Below are 18,601 nucleotides of genomic sequence, written 5' to 3'. Positions count from 1 at the left end.
GCTGATCTTGGCAGCAGACCATAAGAGCTTTTATATACCTGGTCTTTTGGTTTATGGAGCTCTCTCTGTTATTTCAGCTCTAAGTATCTAAACCAAAATAGTTGTCCTGATTCTTCCATCTGCACATACGCCCCAAGACCTGCTTTCCATAATACTGTACAACTGCTGCTTATACAAGTAGTGTTTGACAAAGAGACAGAACTGCTGAAAATGGGTTTTCCCTTAGCTGGAACCTTCTCTTAAGCAGTACAATTCTTAGTCATCACCTTAGTTCATCTTGTCGTTTTCCTTTGTTATTATTTGTCCCTAATCAGCTCTAAATAAAGAGTTTCAATTTTCCTTGCCTTTTCCACAACTAGAACTCTTCAGTCAATAGGAAAATCCACTTTCCCTCATTGTCTGTCTTCAATACACCAGACTTCCATTATTAGTAGATTATATTCAATGGTTTGTTTCCCTTTGATGCTTTGGATCCACTAGGCCTTGACACATTTTAAACACTGAATAAGTGGTACCTAGAATGATCATTTTAATTGTGATGCTTACCATATTTACAAGTGCTAAGGTGTAGGACAACTGACATATAGCACCTCATTGGGCAGCAGATTCCATTCTTTCTTCTAACCTGATTGTTGGGGTGGGCATTTTTCTTCTTCATACCATTTGTGTCTTATTTTAACAGTTCCCTCAAAGAAGAATTCACTAAAGAAGGATTATCTTTCTTCATAGAAGAGAACCTTTTTTGGACAAAAGTATATGAGTTAAGCCTTTTTCCTACTGAAACAGCCAAACTAGATTTTGCAGTTCCAATGCTGTTGTAAGTATAACAATTAAATTTTCTTGCTACTGAACCTGAATATAGACTGTAACACAGAGATGCTAGTAATAAGCGTATAAATAAATTCTTATGTGTTTTATGTTCTTAATAAGAAAGATTAACAGTCAACTATGGTATTTCTCCTTGAAAACATTTCTCATGTTCAAGAATGGTTTTATTATTGCCTTTTTAAACAAATTGAATATTTGGATGAATAGGCAACTAGTAAAATGTCCTTGCTCTAATGCTAACAGACTTTGAAGAAGCTGCTTTGAAGGATATTTTTTTCCTGCTGATAGCTTGTAAGTAATTCAAGTTGTAATTTCCACTGGTGCTATGGCCAAGTTATCGCTTTAGCATGAAGGAGAAAAAATGAAACAATTGATGAATCATCTATCAGAATAAATAGTTGCAACTGTTCAGAGGGGAAGCAGAAGAGACTAAGAAGAAGTGATTTTGCTGTCAATTATTCTGTTTTTGATCTGAAGTAATTACATCTAAGGAAGAACTGTGTTGGACGTTAGGGTCTCTGACCTTCCAGACATACATTGCCCCTGACCTTCTAAGCCTTTCTTTGAACTTAACCCTAGTGGTGAAAAGTCGGCATTAGATATGAATTACCTTAATGGTCACCACTTCATCTATTGAGTTGAGGAATGTGTTAGCTATGATAGGAATTTAGGAAAGATGCTTCATGGTAAGCATCACTTTGAGCCATAGAATGTCAAAATAAAAATAATAAAGAGAAGGATGTGATATTGTAGTCAGTCTTGGAGACAACCAGAATACCTTTGGTGGTGAGATATTTTGGTGTCACAAATTGGTTTCTGGACCAATTTATCAGTCTTTCTTAGCACACCATTACTTTGAAATTAAATTGAACAAGGTTTATATGAAGCACTTTAATGAAGATTAAGCCTATTTGTCTTGTAAAAATCAGAGAATGAGGTGATATAAATTTTCTGATTCCCCTTCCTCCAACTGAGGGTCCAGGGAAGATACCTTTCAGTGTTGGTTTTATTTCCTCTGATGGATCTAGATTTCAGTAAATATGATTTTCAAGACTCTATGGATATTCACTTCCATCCTGAGGATAGAGATAGGACTGAATTTCAAGTTATCATCAGTACGAGATATATGTAATGCAATACCAGCAGCATCAGTCTTTGAAGAGGCTCAATCCCTTCATTATGTTTCCCCTCAGCTGCCATTTACCTCTGTAGGGGTAGTGTCTCACAGGTCTATTGTTTCCCAGTTCACTTCCATTAAAGTGTGGGCAGGGTGCTTATCTTTAATTGGCTTATTTTGTCTTAATACCTGTTCATGAAATGTTTGTGGGAGACTTAAAGTCATTTTGTATTCTTTGTAGTCATGTTTCTCAGGTGCTCTGATGCGCATGCTGTATTACAGTCAACTATTAGACAATTTGAGTAATAGTTTGTTTTAAATAATAGTGTATAAATACTTTTTTGAACTATAGTTTGAACTCTCAAATAATTGTGATGTCCAATGAAACTTAATACAAAAGAATGAACAAATGTACAAAGATTCCCTGAGTGTCCTAACTTAGGTTTCTGAGGAAATTGACTAAAAGCGAAGGCAGTTTCCTTTCTAGTTAGCAAAATGGCGGCCTAACTACAACTAGTTGATTCTTACCTCATGGGAAATTATAGCGTAACTTTAATAAGTTGTAAATAGCTTCCTGTGGCTGCTATAAGAATTACCATAAATTTGTGGTTTTAAACAGCAGAAATTCATTCCCTCATATTACTGGAGGCCAAAGTCTGAAATCAGTTTCATATGGTCAAATCAAGGCTGCACTTTCATGAGGCTTCAAGGGACAGTCTATGTCTTGCTTTTTCCAGTTTTTGGTAGCTGCTGGCATTCTTTGGTTTGTGGTTGCATTATTCCAATCTTTGTTCTGTGGTCCCACTGCCTTCATTTCTGTCTGTGGTAAAATCTTCCACTGCTTCTCTCATAAGAATCATGTGATTGCATTTATGGCCCACCCTCATAATCCAAGATGATCTCCCCATCTCAAGATCTTTAACTTCTTCACATCTGCAGACCGCCTTTTTTTTTGTCATATAAGATAATAGTCATAGATTATAGAGATTAAAATGCAGATTATCTTTTGGGTATCCATTATTTATCCTGTCACTTAAGTGTTACCAGGATGTGTAATATTTAATAGACAAATAGCATGATCTAAATTACTAATAACAATGCTTTTCAAGGATTAGCAATATTTTTCTCTAAGAATTTAGAGAATCTAAAGTGGCAAATTTGGGGACAGCTTGGTTTACAAACCACAGCATTGCAAAACACAAGGATGAAACTTGCAGACTTTGTATAGATTCAGGGTTTTGTGGAATTACATATTAGAGTTTGTATAAGTTTTAGATTTGGTGTTTGTTACCATTGCTTGCCCATACCTTTGGATTTTTCTAAAATCTGGAGTTTGTCTGCTATGTCAGTATTTTCTGGTCTGCATATATTATTGCAATGAGGATTTTAAAATGGGGTTTCTTTTTTATCAATACATAGAATTTATAAACATTGGCATATCCTGGAAGCTGTGAAAGAACTACATAAAGCTTTTTTTTTTTTCCCCCTCCATATAAAGGGACTTATGTTTCATCAGCATACAAGACTTTGATAACATGAAATTGATCCCTGGATCTTATATTGATCCCAGGCTCTCCTTTTCAGATAATCATACCAAAGATCTGACACACAGTGGTAATCACTGGGTTCTCATGTAAAATCAAAACTTCTTTCCTGGCCCCAGTTGTTACTACATTTCTTCTCTATTACATATTCCCCAACTCTGACACTTTGTCTTATGATTTGTTTCTTGTAGTCCTGAATTGCTCTCACCATTGCTTTTCTGCTGACCATAAGCCTAGAGATGGACTTCTTATAGATTTTCTACAGATATTCCTGGGCAGTGATTGCTTTCTATTCTCTAACCACTCTGCTTGCCCCAGGTAACTTCTGATATGATTATGCTTCTACAATTATGGCATAGTAAAATATAATAATGTGAAGAAATCCAAATACTATGGTCAGTAGCTTGAAAAGGCTTATTTTCCTTAGCTGAATTATGAGAATGAATTGTTCAGGCTGTAGGGTTCTAGTATATTGACATGCTAAATGGAGAATACAAGAAACAATGATTTTACTGACCCATGTTTTGGAAAATACTGGCCCACAAACATTGATTGATTCATTCAGTCAACAAGATTTTTTTTTATTGGCCAAGATTTTTGCTAGGTAACAGGGATAAAATGATAAAAACAGACTTGCTTGGTGTCTTCTTGGGGCTTTCATGATAATGGGAGGAGTTACTAAATCAAATAGTCATAAAGAATTGCAAATTAAAATTATGAATGATAAAAGGCTTATTCTAGGAGAAGTCAGAGCATATATACCTAGTTGAAAGGAGGCATTCAAAGAAGGCTTCCAGGGATCCCTGGATGGCTCAGTGGTTTGGCGCCTGCCTTTGGCCCAGGGCGCAATCCTGGAGTCCCAGCATTGAGTCCCGTGTCAGGCTCCCGGCATGGAGCCTGCTTCTCCCTCCTCCTGTGTCTCTGCCTCTCTCTCTCTCTGAATAAATAAATAAATAAATCTTAAAAAAAAAAAAAAAAACCAAAAACAAAAACAAAGAAGGCTTCCATAAATAAGCAAGGTTGAAACAGGAAGTAATTTCAGTACAGTAATGTTGGGAGGGTAAGAATCAGATTATCTGCTTTGAGGCATTTTAGAAATTTACTCTTACCAGAAAACCATGGGAAAGTATTGAATACTCTAAGCAGAAGTATGTGTGATCAATTTTTGTTTTAAAAAAGATACTTTACTGTGTAGAGGTGAGTTTGTAGGAAAGGAAGAATGAATATAAGACTATTGTAAAAATAGAGATGAAAATGGGTCATTCTGTTTTCCCACATTTTTTGATTTTTCCTTTTCTGGCTTTCAGCATTGTGCTTGGATCACTATGTATTTTTGTTTGAAGAACAGTAAAAGATTTATGAATGAAAAAATCCAGCTATGGTTTGGTGTAGGAGAACTTGAACCAACTGTGCTGTGTTTGTTTGATATTTGTTTTTTGTCACCAATGATCATGCTCAATTTGAAAAACTCAAAAGCTCTATAGCATCATGGAAATACAGAGTTCAAAATGTCCTAAATAGGGGTGCCTGGGTGGATTGGTTGGTTAAGCATCTGCATTTGGCTCAGGTCATCATCCCATTGTCCGGGCATTGAGCCCCAGGTCGGATGCTCTGCTCAGTGGAGAGTCTACTTCTCCCTCTCCCCCTGCCTGCTGCTTCTCTCCTGCTTGTTCTCTCGCTCTCTCTGTCAAATAAATAAATAAAATCTTTAAAAAAAATTTTTAAATGTTCTAAATATAGTGAAACACTCATTTATGCATTAGGGAAAGAAGTTAGAGGAGTTCTAAGGATATAGGGCAGACATCCCATATTTCAATCCTTGTGGACCAGAAAGTTATTAAGCAAAATTAAAGGTCTGATTAAGACTGCAAAGGGTATAGAGATTCCTGAGGTTCTTGGTAATTATGCAATAGAAATTTAATCCAAATTGGCAGGAAATTAGTCTTTGAAGGATAAGAAGATGATAACTAGGTCACTTGACAATATGGTGTGAATATTTTGTCTGAGCTTAAGAAGACGTCATTCTAACTACTTCATTAAGACTCGAATGTTCTATTAAAATGAAGATATTCTAAATATGTCAGGCCTTAGAAAAAGAAATCCAGGAATTACAAAGAGATATCCTAAGTTGCAGGTGCTTAATGTCCATCCAACAGTTGAATTAATTGCCACAAAAATATGAAGTAAATATTTCTGCTGTAAATTTTCTCAAATGTACACCAAAAGCATTAAAATATTATGAGTTAAAATAAAGCTGAAGCTTTGAGGCTTTGAAAATGTTCTTAGTTGGTTTTAGGAGTTGAGCTCAATGAGCTCATGGTGCCTCAGTCAAAAAGCCTAGTGTGCCCTACTCAGTGAAGGGCAGAGGTGCTGCAGCAGCACAGCAAGGACCTGCCTTAATTGGCTTCTAAAGGGAGACTAGTATTTTCCTTTCTTAATTTTTCTTTTTTTTTTTTAATTTTCAGAGATCAGATCCAGAGCCTGACAAATTTATTTACTAGGAGAAGTAGATTTTAGTTTCTAGAAGAAAAGATTGAAAACACAACCTGAAGTAAAAGGGTAATCTGATGACACAGATTATCATTGATTAAGCAGCCACTTACCTTAGACCCAGTACAAATTCTATGCTTCACAGTAGAATTTTTCTAACCTTGTTGAGAAAGGAAATAGCCTGGCAAATAATACCCAGGGCATTATTTCTGGGGTCTTGTTAACCAAGGATAATTATTTATCTTACCACAACCCATTTGTAGGGCCCACAAAATTATAATGTAGTATATCAATACATAGGCTTTAGAGTTCTACAAATGTGTCAGATCCTGGCTCTACCAGTTATTTGCCATGAGACCTTGGTCACAGTACTTAACTTCTCTAGGCCTTATTTTCTTATCTCTAAAAAGGGAGTAATAATACTATTTACTTCATCAATTATTGGGAGGATAAAATTACTTTATAAACACTAAGAACTTAGTATAGTGAATGGCAAATAATAAACTAAAAAATTATAGCAAGTACTCTTATTAGGAGGCTTTTCAGATAGTTTATGGTCTTAATCTAGTTATCACAGACAGAAACAAAGAATGAAAATTTTTTTTTGTAGTGTATCATGCTAATTATGCAAATATAATGAATATTCTACAAAACACAGATTCTCAGACAATTTTAGGGAAAACATTATTTTGAAATTGGCCACTAAAGCATTATTATAAACTTCAATAAAAAATTGTCTTCCCCATCAAAACATTTACAGTATTCTCCCCACTATGAGAGCCATGGGTGGAGAAGTGTTAATGGCATATTGTATGAGTTTTTCTTATATTCAGATGTAATTTATTCTGGGAAAAATATTAACTGTTTAGGAAAATTCAGGAAAAGTTAGTGACTGGTGGGAATAAAATTAATGCACACATTGGATAAAATATCCTAGTGTTTTCTTGATTTGTTCAAATGGGAGAAATCATGTAATTTTTTTGAAAAGTGCAATTTATATGAAAATGTAATTTCTAGACATTCAGCAACCCATTTACAGGGTAAAAAACTGTTGTCATCAATCCTCAAAAATGCAATTTTACATTTTTGTGACTGTTTATCAAAATGAAATATTTTCTGCAGGCATGATAGACAACTTATTATTATACATTTGGGGTTTTTAAAGACTCATATTTTGTTTTAGAAACAGGCTATTATTTCTGACTGGCTGCTTTGGATTTTAAAACCAATATTGTCATTAGCAAAGTAGCACACCAAGTTACATAAGCAAAAACAAAATCAAGCTATATTTGAACAGCACCTCAGAGGAAGTTTCTCTAGGAGTCATGTAGGTAATTTAAAATGTATTTTTTTCCTCTGATGTTCTGATATGCTACATATAGATAAAGTTTAATTGCCCTTGGGTGATTATTTTTAAAGGAATCATAAAGCTCAATCGTAATCCCTTAATTTCTAAGTACCTCACAGTGTTTTTCTTGTGATCTTCTGGTTTACTGCTTTTTCCTTAATTAATCCTAGAGAAACTCCTCTAAGAATTTCTACTTACTCTGTATATAAGTATACAAGTATCTGCTGCTGACGGTATTTTGAAAGAACCATTTTATACATTAGGGGGGCATCTGCCTCACCCACAATCTTTTTTTTTTTAAATCTTTCTCCTCTATGTGATTGAACACTTATAGCTATTTTTTATCACATGATGCCCACCGTCTGAATCAAGGCTCAGCTATTAAGATTCTCTTTCCTATTACTTGGATTTCTGAGCTGGTAGCCAGTTGCAGTCTTCACTGGTTGCATTTTTCTATAATAAAATGGGGAAGCACTGATCTATAATATTCTCAAAAAGAGGGAAACCTAGTTTTCAGAGAGTGAGAAAAGAGTGGACAGTTCATGAAGTCTCTATAAGTCAAAGAGAGTAATTTGTGTTTCCTAACACTTTCCAGTTTCTGGTTCTATATCCTCACGAGAAACACTTATCTATGATTTTCATAAGCTATTCCCATGTTTTTATAACATTCTATTTCATTGAAGTAGCTCATGTAAGTTTCTGCTATATTTATTTTATTTTATTTTATTTTATTTTATTATTTTATTTTATTTTATTATTTTATTTTTTATTTTATTTTCTGCTATCTGCAACCACAAAACCTCTACTATGGAAGTAATTCAAATCTATGGACTTGTGTAGGAAAAAAACGATGGTCATGGTGGTGGAATTTTTTCCTATGAAATTGTGCAAGTCTGAATTTATACACCCTGTAAAAGCATTGGAATTCATTAGTAGCAAAATCTATGAAAAACATGTAATTTCAGGGATTCCTATCTACTAACAAAAAAGTAAAACATGATTACTTCATAGGCCAGGAAAGCTTTTTGGCATCTTTGAGGAAGAACTTAAGGAAATAATTTATAAAGCACAAATAAAAACTTACATGGGGATTTCCAAGAGTAATTTTTACAATCAGGAATTTTTGCTTCTGATTTAGGCTCTTTAGATTCCTTCCACTGTATGTATTATCAGAAGGAATTTAAGTAATTCTCCTAAAGTCATGATAGGTGTATGCCAAAACTGAGATCAGTTCCAAGACCATATTCTCCGCTATTCTGCTGTTTTGCCTCCTGAGGTAATCCTACAATTCGGAGGTTGCCAAGCTTAACCTCCCCAGGAAGTACATTTTCCAATTAGAGATGTGTACAAAGGAAAGATATGAAGAAAGGAAGCTTTTGTTATTCCTTTTTTATATCTCTTACTACTTCTAGGTATTCATCTTTACCTAACTCTGCTTATTCCCAGATCCAAGCACACTAGAGAATATAAGATGCTTGAATATTACAATTATTTAGTAACATGCAACTACCAGTCACTCATCTTTATTGCCCCTGCCTGGACTTTTCTTGTGATTTTATAGGATTAGAAGTCATATTTAAGATCTTAGAAAGCAAGATATTGGCACCAAGAATCTTCCAAGGAGAAGAGGCTTCTACTGTAAGATATTTGCTTCTTTATATACTATTTAAGTAATGCCTTTAAGTATTGATGTGGGTGAATGACCATCTTTGTCAGCTATCATAATTTAAAATTGGGTCCTAAAGACCTAATAGTTCTTATTATTTTGAATAAAGTTGATAGCATCAGATGATTCTAGTACAATTTTATTTTAAGTGCATTTAGGTGGCTATCTATAGTTGACAGTGACAAATGAGTATGGCTTAAGGCTCTTTTCATATGCATTGATCCATGCTAAGAAGACCAATACAGCTCTTATTGCAATATGTTGTGTGTCTGAGAAACAATGGACAAATTTATAATGAATCAGTTACCCAACTATAGCAAATTACATTAGCCTTTAAAAAAATTAATGTAAAAATAAATGCTGTGGCTACTATAAAAATGACTAAAAACATCTCTGATAAAATTACTGTAATTTTTTTCACTTAGAGAAATTCCATGCCATGTGATTGGGGGGGTCATATTTATAGTACCAGAGATTGGTTTAGATGGAGAAGTAACAAGCAAGTTGCTTAAGTTATTATTGCTTCCATGAATCTAGCAGGAAAAAGGAACAACATTAGGAATAAATGATAGTGAAAGGATGAGGGAGATAAAAAGAGATGGACTGGGAAGAATTTAATGACTCTTTGTGACTTTACATCTGTCACAGTTTTTGTGCTACATTAAAGTTTCATTATTTTCACATTTCATGTTTTCATATTTTTCCATCCTCTTCTTTCTGCTAAATTTACCAAGTAATACAATGTAGATAATGGAGAACTATTTCTACAAATGTCATTGAATGTGTTACTGAAAATGAATAAAGTGTTTCACTGATGCATTTCCTTCAAAATACATTTTCAATTAGCAGCAGAGGATTTGTGTACAAAACATAGTCCTTTAAAAATTACATAAAAATAGACCATTGTATGACAAAAATGCAAGCCTAAAATGAATATTTGTATTTATGTTCAATTTTAGTGGGTCAAATGGTTGTGTTAATCTGCTTTTACAAACTTCATTTTCTTTTGATATTTGGTGTTTACCCAGAAATGCACTCTACCTCTCAGTTCCTTGACCTTTCATTTACCACAGGATATATTTTAATAGTAATTTCTGTTAATTTCATCAATGAACTAAATATATTTTATGTGTAAATATCTGAGAGCAATGATTGAAATGATTTTCATAATCCTGTATTAGCATAATAGGTTTTTAAAAGTAATTCTTCATTCAGAGTTAAGACAGAAACCATGATTGTATTCTCTTTCCAGTCATGCAAGAACTTGTATCTTTGGTGCTTTAATTAAGTAGAAGTGAAAAGATTTTAATATTACCCTAGGCATATACTTTCTATATCCATAGATATATCCTATGGAGGAGGGCTATAACTCAAGATGCCACTATTTCAACTGAACTCTGAATTTCTGTATCAGTGCTGCAGAAGGACACATCTTCATTCACCATATATTTCTTTCACTCCCTATTTTGCAGTGTACACAACCATGCTTAGCTTTGGAAATCATATAGGATTGAGTGTCCTCAGGTGAATATAGTCTGTCTTCATAGAGCTTCCCTCTCCCCTCCTTTCTGGCATAGGGAATATGCTTGTCCATGCTTGTTAAATGTGTTTTTAAATACCACTTTTTAAAAAGTTTTTATCTATTTGAGAGAATGTGCACATGTTAGCACTATGAGCTGGGGGGAGGGGCAGCGGAGAGGGAGAAGCAGAGTGGCTGCTAAGCCAGGAGCCCAACTTGGGGCTCCATCCGAGGACCCTGAGGTCATGACCTGAGCGAAGTCAGATGCTTAACACACTGAGCCACCCAGACACCCCTGAATACCACGTGTTTTTTTAAAGATTTATTTATTTATTTATTTATTTATTTATTTATTTATTTATGATAGAGAGAGAGAGAGAGAGAGAGAAAGAGAGAGAGAGGCAGAGACACAGGAGGAGGGAGAAGCGGGCTCCGTGTCGGGAGCCTGATGCGGGACTCCATTCTGGGACTCCAGGATCGCGCTCTGGGCCAAAGGCAGCTGAACCACTCAGGGAACCCCATACCACGTCTTTTAAATTCAACTGTTTGCTTGTCTTCATGCAAGACATATCTAAAGTAGCACCAACCACACAGTGTGAGTGTTGTTGTTGCTAGTAAAAGTATAAGAATTCCTGATTCCATTGCCATTTGTCTTACTGAGCTAGATCAACATCTCTTCCTTACTTGTCCATATGTTGTGTAATGACAGTTGGAGATATAGTTTATAGAATTAAATGTTGGAAAAAGCTGTGATATTCTGATGGGGAATTGAATTTGTCCTCATCAGGAAATATTGCTAAATTAACATCATTACTTGAAGCATATTGTATTTTTTGAGGTGGGTTTTCATTTGTAGGTAATTGTCTCATTTTTTGGACTGCAATAGTATTTTTTAGTAAGTAATATTGTTAGGACAGTCTGCCTCCTTTAGAAAATCTAAGTTGTATATTATGCATTTACTGTGATAGCTGAGCAAGTTGAAGAACAGTTAAGAATAAAAATGCTTTCATTGACATCTACTCATTGACATCTATATGATGTATTATATAATATCAAGATAGTTTGCTGTGTTCATATACTTGAGCTCATTCAGTTAAAATTTATTATAACATTTCTTTTTGCCATAGAATCCGTGTATAAAATGATAAAACCGTAGCTAGAGCTGCCAAGGATGAAGAGTGCTTTGTGGCTGCCACCTTCATGTACAGTGGTCGCAATCATGTGTACCTGTGCTTGAACTTTCTAAGAAGCTCTTGTGAATGAGGAAGAAATGCAGGCTTAGAGCTGGAAAATATGAGTTCAAATTCAGGCTTTGACTCTTTGCGGCTTTATAGTTTTGATTAATCCCATTTTCTTTGTTGAGCTTCAGTTCTTCCTTATGTCAAAAACAGACAAATTTTGTGAGATAATGCATGAAAGCATTTGTAAACTCTAGAGAGGTTCCCAAATTTAAAATGTTGGAATTATTATAAAATGTGTAGGCAGGTATTATTATGGAGCAAATGAAAAGCACTTTCAATGAAAATGTCATGCCAGCAGGGACTTTGCCAGAATATCTTACCCAGGGCTCCTTTGAAAGCTGGACTCAGATCCTTGATTGGCAGTAGCATGCTTGGAGCACTACATGGCCCTGCTTCAGTGCTCCCACTGTGTTTTCACAAAGCTTGCTCATTGTTAATTAAACTGAGCCAAGAGTGTCAGCATTTATTAGGCTAGACTCTGGACAAGCGTGGAACTGTGAAAGCAAAAAAGAATTTAAAATTTGAGAAAGGTTATTGAAAATATATAGGCTTTGAGGTTTGCATACCTTGTCTTCTTGTATATTATAATTTAAAAATAGACATTTGAATCCAAATAAGGAAAATGCAAAATAAATGTCCAGCTGCTAATGCTGATGGACATGTGGGTCTTTTAGTGCCATTGAAGCATTTAGATTTCTATCCCCAAGAGGTGTGCAGTCTTCACTCAGCTGGAACAAGTGGAAAAGGATCTCAGAGATAACAATGTTATAGCTAGAATGTCTAGAGTCATTTTCATCTGGATGATGCATTTTACTTTCTACATCTTTAAAATAGAAAGAAAAAAAGAGCTTCGTTCTTTTTTTCCCCCTAACTGAGAAGCATAGCTCACATTTTGAAAAGCTATTGACAGACTCCAATTTCTCTGATATATTTAACCAGAAGGAGCTCTTGATGATGAGTGATCATTTACAGGTATTTTTAAAGGCAGGAGTTAATGGAAGTGAGAATAAAGGGAGAAATTATTCCTATTCTTTACTGTGTCTTCCAGTTAAAAGATTTTTAGCCTTGTCTGGAGGAAACCTGACTCATTCACCTGCCTGGTGATTATCGATGAATACTGACTTATATCTTTACCATGCCAGCATTAAAATGTCCTGTTTTTTCTTTATCTTTGAGAATACTTCCTTCTTTGAGTCATTAAAGTCTAAAAGTGTTTTCTCCCACTCTACTTTAAATAAAAGCATAGTCAATTTTAAGGAGTATGTATAGAAATAAATTGTAATTTGATGCTTCTCTAATAACCAAAAGAAAGAAATGGAACAGTGTTCTTGGAATTAAAGAGGGCTGTGCTCACATTTACCAGTATTTATATGGAATGAAATGATTCTTAAACATATTAATACTGATCAGTGACACATAAGCATATCCCACTGTATCTGAAATTATGGCCAGGTACTCCTGTGTTACTGTGTGAAGGTATTACTATCAGCTACACATTTTTGCCTATCAGCAGCTCCAATTTGTACACATTTTCATGCTTATTTTTCAGAAGATTTGTTGCATATATAAAAGATATTTTAAAATTAGATTGCAGTTAACTATAAGTAAAAAATTATAATGATTGAATTTGTACACATTAAATGATATTAAACATAATCTCCCTTAAAAATAGAAACAAAAGCTGCATAATTGTTTTGCAATTTTTGCTTAATTTTATCATAAGTTAATTTGAGATAATTCTCTTACATTTGGTTTCCTGCCTTACATAAATCAGACAAGATATTAGTTCTTTTCAATGTTTCTAATTTTCAAAGTAGTTAAAATTTCATGTTTCATTGTTATAATTTTTTTAAAGATTTTATTTATTTATTCATGAGAGACACACGGAGAGAGAGAGAGGCTGAGACACAGGCAGAGGGAGAAGCAGGCTGCATGCAAGGAGCCTGACGTGGGACTCGATCCCGGGTCCCCAGGATCACACCCTGGGCTGCAGGTGGTGCTAAACCGCTGCACCACCGGGGCTGCTCTCATTGTAATAATTTTTAAGTACTCAGTCTATTTATAACAATCATTGAGAGAAATAAAATGGATCTTACGAAGAAACATCCATTAATGGGGATGAGAAAAGTCTGTCTGAATCACAAGGCAGAGATGGCATTTAGTATCCAAGTCCACTTCCAGACAAAATTAGCAAAGGCTGCAGTGAAGTTAAAGCCTGCTGGTTACAAAATTGGAAATTGGTTTCCTGGGGCTCTCTGTAAACTCTTCATTACTTTACTCAATCATGGTTCATTAGCAAGTTAACAGACAGAAGACCAGTGTACATTGGGATATATGTAGAGCCAATCCTTCCATCTCCTTGAGCATCACTTAAAACCCGAATGTCACAGTAGATTAGACATTGCATCAAGCTGCATTTTTATACAATGCTGTACATGGTCAGCCCACAGATCATATACACTTAAACTCTAACTATTGTTAAGTGTTTTTGGTTTATCACACATTCTGTAGGGCAGCAAAGCTTTTAAATCAGACTCTGATGGAACAAAAAAATCTCAAAAGGCATCTGAAAAAGAAACAACTTGAAGAAACTCAGTTAAGAGATTCGACTAAAGTAGATTTAATGGTTCCCATTAACTTGGATCTAATTCACTGAAGAGGAAAAAATCCATAGGGACATTAGGGCATTTAAATGTGCTTCTGAAAGTGGTTGGACAAACTGTCTCTTGGCTCATGAAATAGTTTTGCTCAACCTAAGCAAATGGCTTTGACTCTTAGACCAAAAAAATTCATTTTATGCAGTTCATATTCCAAGAATGTATTTTTGTAGTGTTGTAACTCTTGAAAAACACTAATTAGGGAATGTACATAACTCCCCAGGACCCACTAGAAGTTATGGTATATTTCTATTTTGGACTCATAGGTATTTGTTTGTGTTATTCAGAGGATGTTATTAGTTGCTGTCTAGACTATCCATTATTCAAATATTATGTGTATTTCATATTCTGAGGGTATTTAATATTCAGAGAGTAGGCCTAATTATCAGATGAAATAAAGTGGGATGAATATTCAGTTTAAGAAGGATTGGCTTACCTAAACAAGGATGCCCACTGTCACCACTGTTATTCAACATAGTACTGGAAGTCCTAGCCAGAGAAATTAGGCAAGAAAAAGAAATAAAAGATAACCAAATTGGAAAGGAAGAAGTGAAAATTTCCTTTTTGCAGATGACATGATATTATGTATAAAAACCCCTAAAGACTTGACCAAAACACTGTTTGAACCAATAAATTCAGTAAGGTTGTAGGATAAAAAATTAATATACCAAAGCCAGCTGCATTTCTATACACTAATAATGAAACATCAAAAAGAGAAATTAAGAAAAAAATCCCATTTATAATTACATCAAAAGTATAAAATATTAAGGAATAAATTTAACCAAGGAGATAAATGCCCTATACACTGAAAACTGTAAGACACTGCCAAAAGAAATTGGAGAAGACCCAAATAAATGGAAATATATTTCATACTCAGGAATTGGAAGAATTAGTGTTAAAATGTCCAAGGCAGTTTATAGGTTCAGTGCAGTCCCTTTCAAAATTCCATTGGAATTTTTCACAGAAATCGAATAAACAATTCTAAAATTTGTATGAAACCACTAGAGACCCCAGGTAACCAAAACAATTTTGAAAAAAAAATAAAGCTAGAGGCATCATGCTTCCTGATTTCAAACTATATTACAAATCTATAGTAATCAAAACAGTATAGTATTGGTATAAAAATAGACATATAGATCAATGGAACAGGATAGAGTGCCTATAAATAAACCTAAGCATATATGGTAAATTAATTTCAAAGAGTCAAGCATATACAGTGGGGAAGGAATAATATTTTCAATAAAGAATGTTGGAAAAACTCGACAACTACATGGAAAAGAATGAAACTGGATCACTGTCTAACACCATATACAAAACATAACTCCAAATGGATTAAAGACTTGAATATAAGACCTGAAACTGTAGCACTCCTAGAAGAAAATATAAGTAACAAATATAAGTAGTAACATTGATCTAGGTGAAGATATTTGTAAATCATACATCTGATAAGGGGTTAAGATCCAAAATATATAAAGAACTCCCACACTCAGTAGGAAAGAAAAATCAACCCAATTAAAAAATGACAGGATTTGAATAGACGTTTTTCCAAAGAAGTCATACAAATGCCCAACTGGTACATGAAAAAGTATGAAATATTACTAATCATCAGAGAAATGCAAATCAAAACCACAATGAGATATTACCTCACATCTGTTAGAATGGCTACCACCAAAAAGACAAGTGATAACCAGTGTTGGTGAGGAAATGGAGAGGAGGAAAGCCTTGTATACTGTTAGTACACAAGGGAATGTAAATTGGTGTGTCTAGTATGGAAATGAATATGGAGGTACCTCAAAAAATTAAAAATAGAACTATAATATTATCAGTAGTTTGAACTGGATATATACTTTGATATATACCTTCTGGGTATATATCTAATAGAAATGAAAACAGGATATTGAAGAAATTCTGCACTCCCATGTTCATTGCAGCATTATTCATAGTAACCAAGCTAAAAACAACCTAAGTGTCCATCCGTGAATAAATGGATAAAGAAGGTGTATATATGTATGTGTGTGTATATATGTGTGTGTGTGTATATATATATACACACACACACACACACACATATATATATATATATATATATATATATATATATATATATACACACACACAATGGAATATTATTTAGCCATGATAAAAAAGGAAATCCTGACATTTGCAACAACATGAATGAACCTGGAGGGCAGTATGCTAAGTGAAATAAGTTACGGAAAGACAGATACTACGTGGCATCACTTATATGTGGAACCTAAAAAAAAGGTAAATTCATAGAAACAGAGAGAAAAGTGGTTGCCAGAGGATAGTGGTGAGTAGGTAAAAGAGAGGTTGGTAAAGGGGTACAATTATTCAGCTATAAAATAAATGAATTCTGAAGATTTAATGTTAGACATGATTTCTGTAGTTATTAACACTATAATGTAGAATTGAAATTTGCTAAACAATATGACTTAAATTTCATTTTCATACAAAAAAGGTAAATATGTGAGGTGTGGGATATTAATGAACTAGATGATGGGAATTCTTTTATATGTATATGTGTATCAGATCACCACAATGTATACTTTAAGTACAATTTTATTTATAAAAAGAAAAGAAGGATTGGGTTTGCTAAAAGGAAATATAAACCTAAAGGTGGCTTGTACATTTTTTTAAAAAAAAGATCATTCTTCGGGCCGCGCTCCTGAAGCCGCCACCTCTGCCGGAGGCCGCAGCATGACCCACGCCAGAACCATGTTTCGCAACCAGTATGACAACGAGGTCACTCTTTGGAGCCCTCAGGGCAGGATTCATCAAATTGAATATGCAATGGAAGCTGTCAAACAAGGCTCAGCCACAGTTGGTCTGAAATCAAAAACCCATGCGGTGTTGGTTGCATTGAAGAGAGCACAGTCAGAGCTTGCAGCTCATCAGAAGAAAATTCTCCATGTTGATAACAATATTGTATCTCAATTGCGGGACTTACTACTGATGCTAGACTGTTATGTAATTTTATGTGCCAGGAGTGTTTGGATTCCAGATTTGTATTTGACAGACATCTTCCTGTGTCTCGTCTTGTATCTCTAATTGGAAGCAAGACCCAGATACCAACACAACGGTATGGCTGGAGACCATATGGTGTTGGACTGCTTATTGCTGGTTATGATGATATGGGCCCTCACATTTCCCAAACTTGTCCATCTGCCAACTATTTTGACTGTAGAGCCATGTCCATTGGAGCCCGTTCTCAATCTGCTCGTACTTACTTGGAGGGACATATGTCTGGGTTTATGGAGTGCAATTTGAATGAACTGGTTAAGTATGGTCTGCGTGCCTTATGAGAGACGCTTCCTGCAGAACAGGACCTAACTACAAAGAATGTTTCCATTGGAATTGTTGGTAAAGACTTGGAGTTTACGATTTATGATGATGATGATGTATCTCGGTTCCTGGAAGGTCTTGAAGAAAGACCACAGAGAAAGGCACAGCCTGGTCAACCTGCTGATGAACCTGCAGAAAATGCTGATGAACCAATGGAGCATTAAGTCACAAACCAGTCTATATGTGTATTATCAAATATGTAAGAATGCAGGAGCCCTTACTGATGACAGTAATCTATACTTTGAACCAAAAGATGCAGCGTGGTCTTCTGGTATGTTTTAGGAATCGGTCCAGATGTGTTTTTCCCAAGTAACTTGTCTGAACCATATAATGGTGTGCATTTTTCTTTGAGAGGGCCTATATAATCATTTTCTAGAAAGTATAGTTATCTGTACTAATGTTTTTAGATGAAGAACATAGTGTCTTTGTGGTTTTAAAGACAACTGAAATAAAATTGTTTCACCTGCCTGTGTAAAAAAAAAAAAAAGATCATTCTTCAAACATTAGTAACAAAATAAAAGTAGTACTTTATTAAACATTTACTTTAAATAGGAGGGAAAAAAGAGGACACTGGTTTATCCTCGTTTAAATTTTTTCTTTTTTGATAGGGGAGTTTCCATTTTTTTCACTTTCTTTTAAGTTCTAAGTTTCTTGCATTTATTTATCAATTTCTAGGTCAGCCTTCCCTACCTCATTTTCTTACTTTTTTTCATAGAAAAGTAGACTTTTGTGAAATGCAGCTTGTATATGGACAGGTGAGGACTCAGTTATCTGAGTATTACACTTATCTGATAGATCCAAACATATTGATTGGAATGAGAGGTTCAC

General features: G+C 34.7%; 1 pseudogene across 1 annotated transcript in view; it reads left to right on the top strand.

Moving 5' to 3' along the window:
* The window catches only part of LOC144317312 (proteasome subunit alpha type-1 pseudogene), a 121,219-nt pseudogene extending 103,056 nt beyond the window's left edge, over window positions 1–18,163 (top strand). The window contains exons 4-6 of the transcript XR_013383281.1: window positions 683–817; window positions 8,889–8,965; window positions 17,076–18,163. The product of XR_013383281.1 is annotated as a proteasome subunit alpha type-1 pseudogene (transcript). The remainder of the gene's footprint in view (window positions 1–682; window positions 818–8,888; window positions 8,966–17,075) is intronic.
* Window positions 18,164–18,601: the final 438 nt, after the last annotated feature.

Source organism: Canis aureus, chromosome 7, assembly GCF_053574225.1.
Source record: "Canis aureus isolate CA01 chromosome 7, VMU_Caureus_v.1.0, whole genome shotgun sequence".
Lineage (NCBI taxonomy): Eukaryota > Metazoa > Chordata > Mammalia > Carnivora > Canidae > Canis > Canis aureus.
Note: the sequence above shows the minus strand (reverse complement) of the source record. Positions and strands in the feature narration are given on the sequence as shown.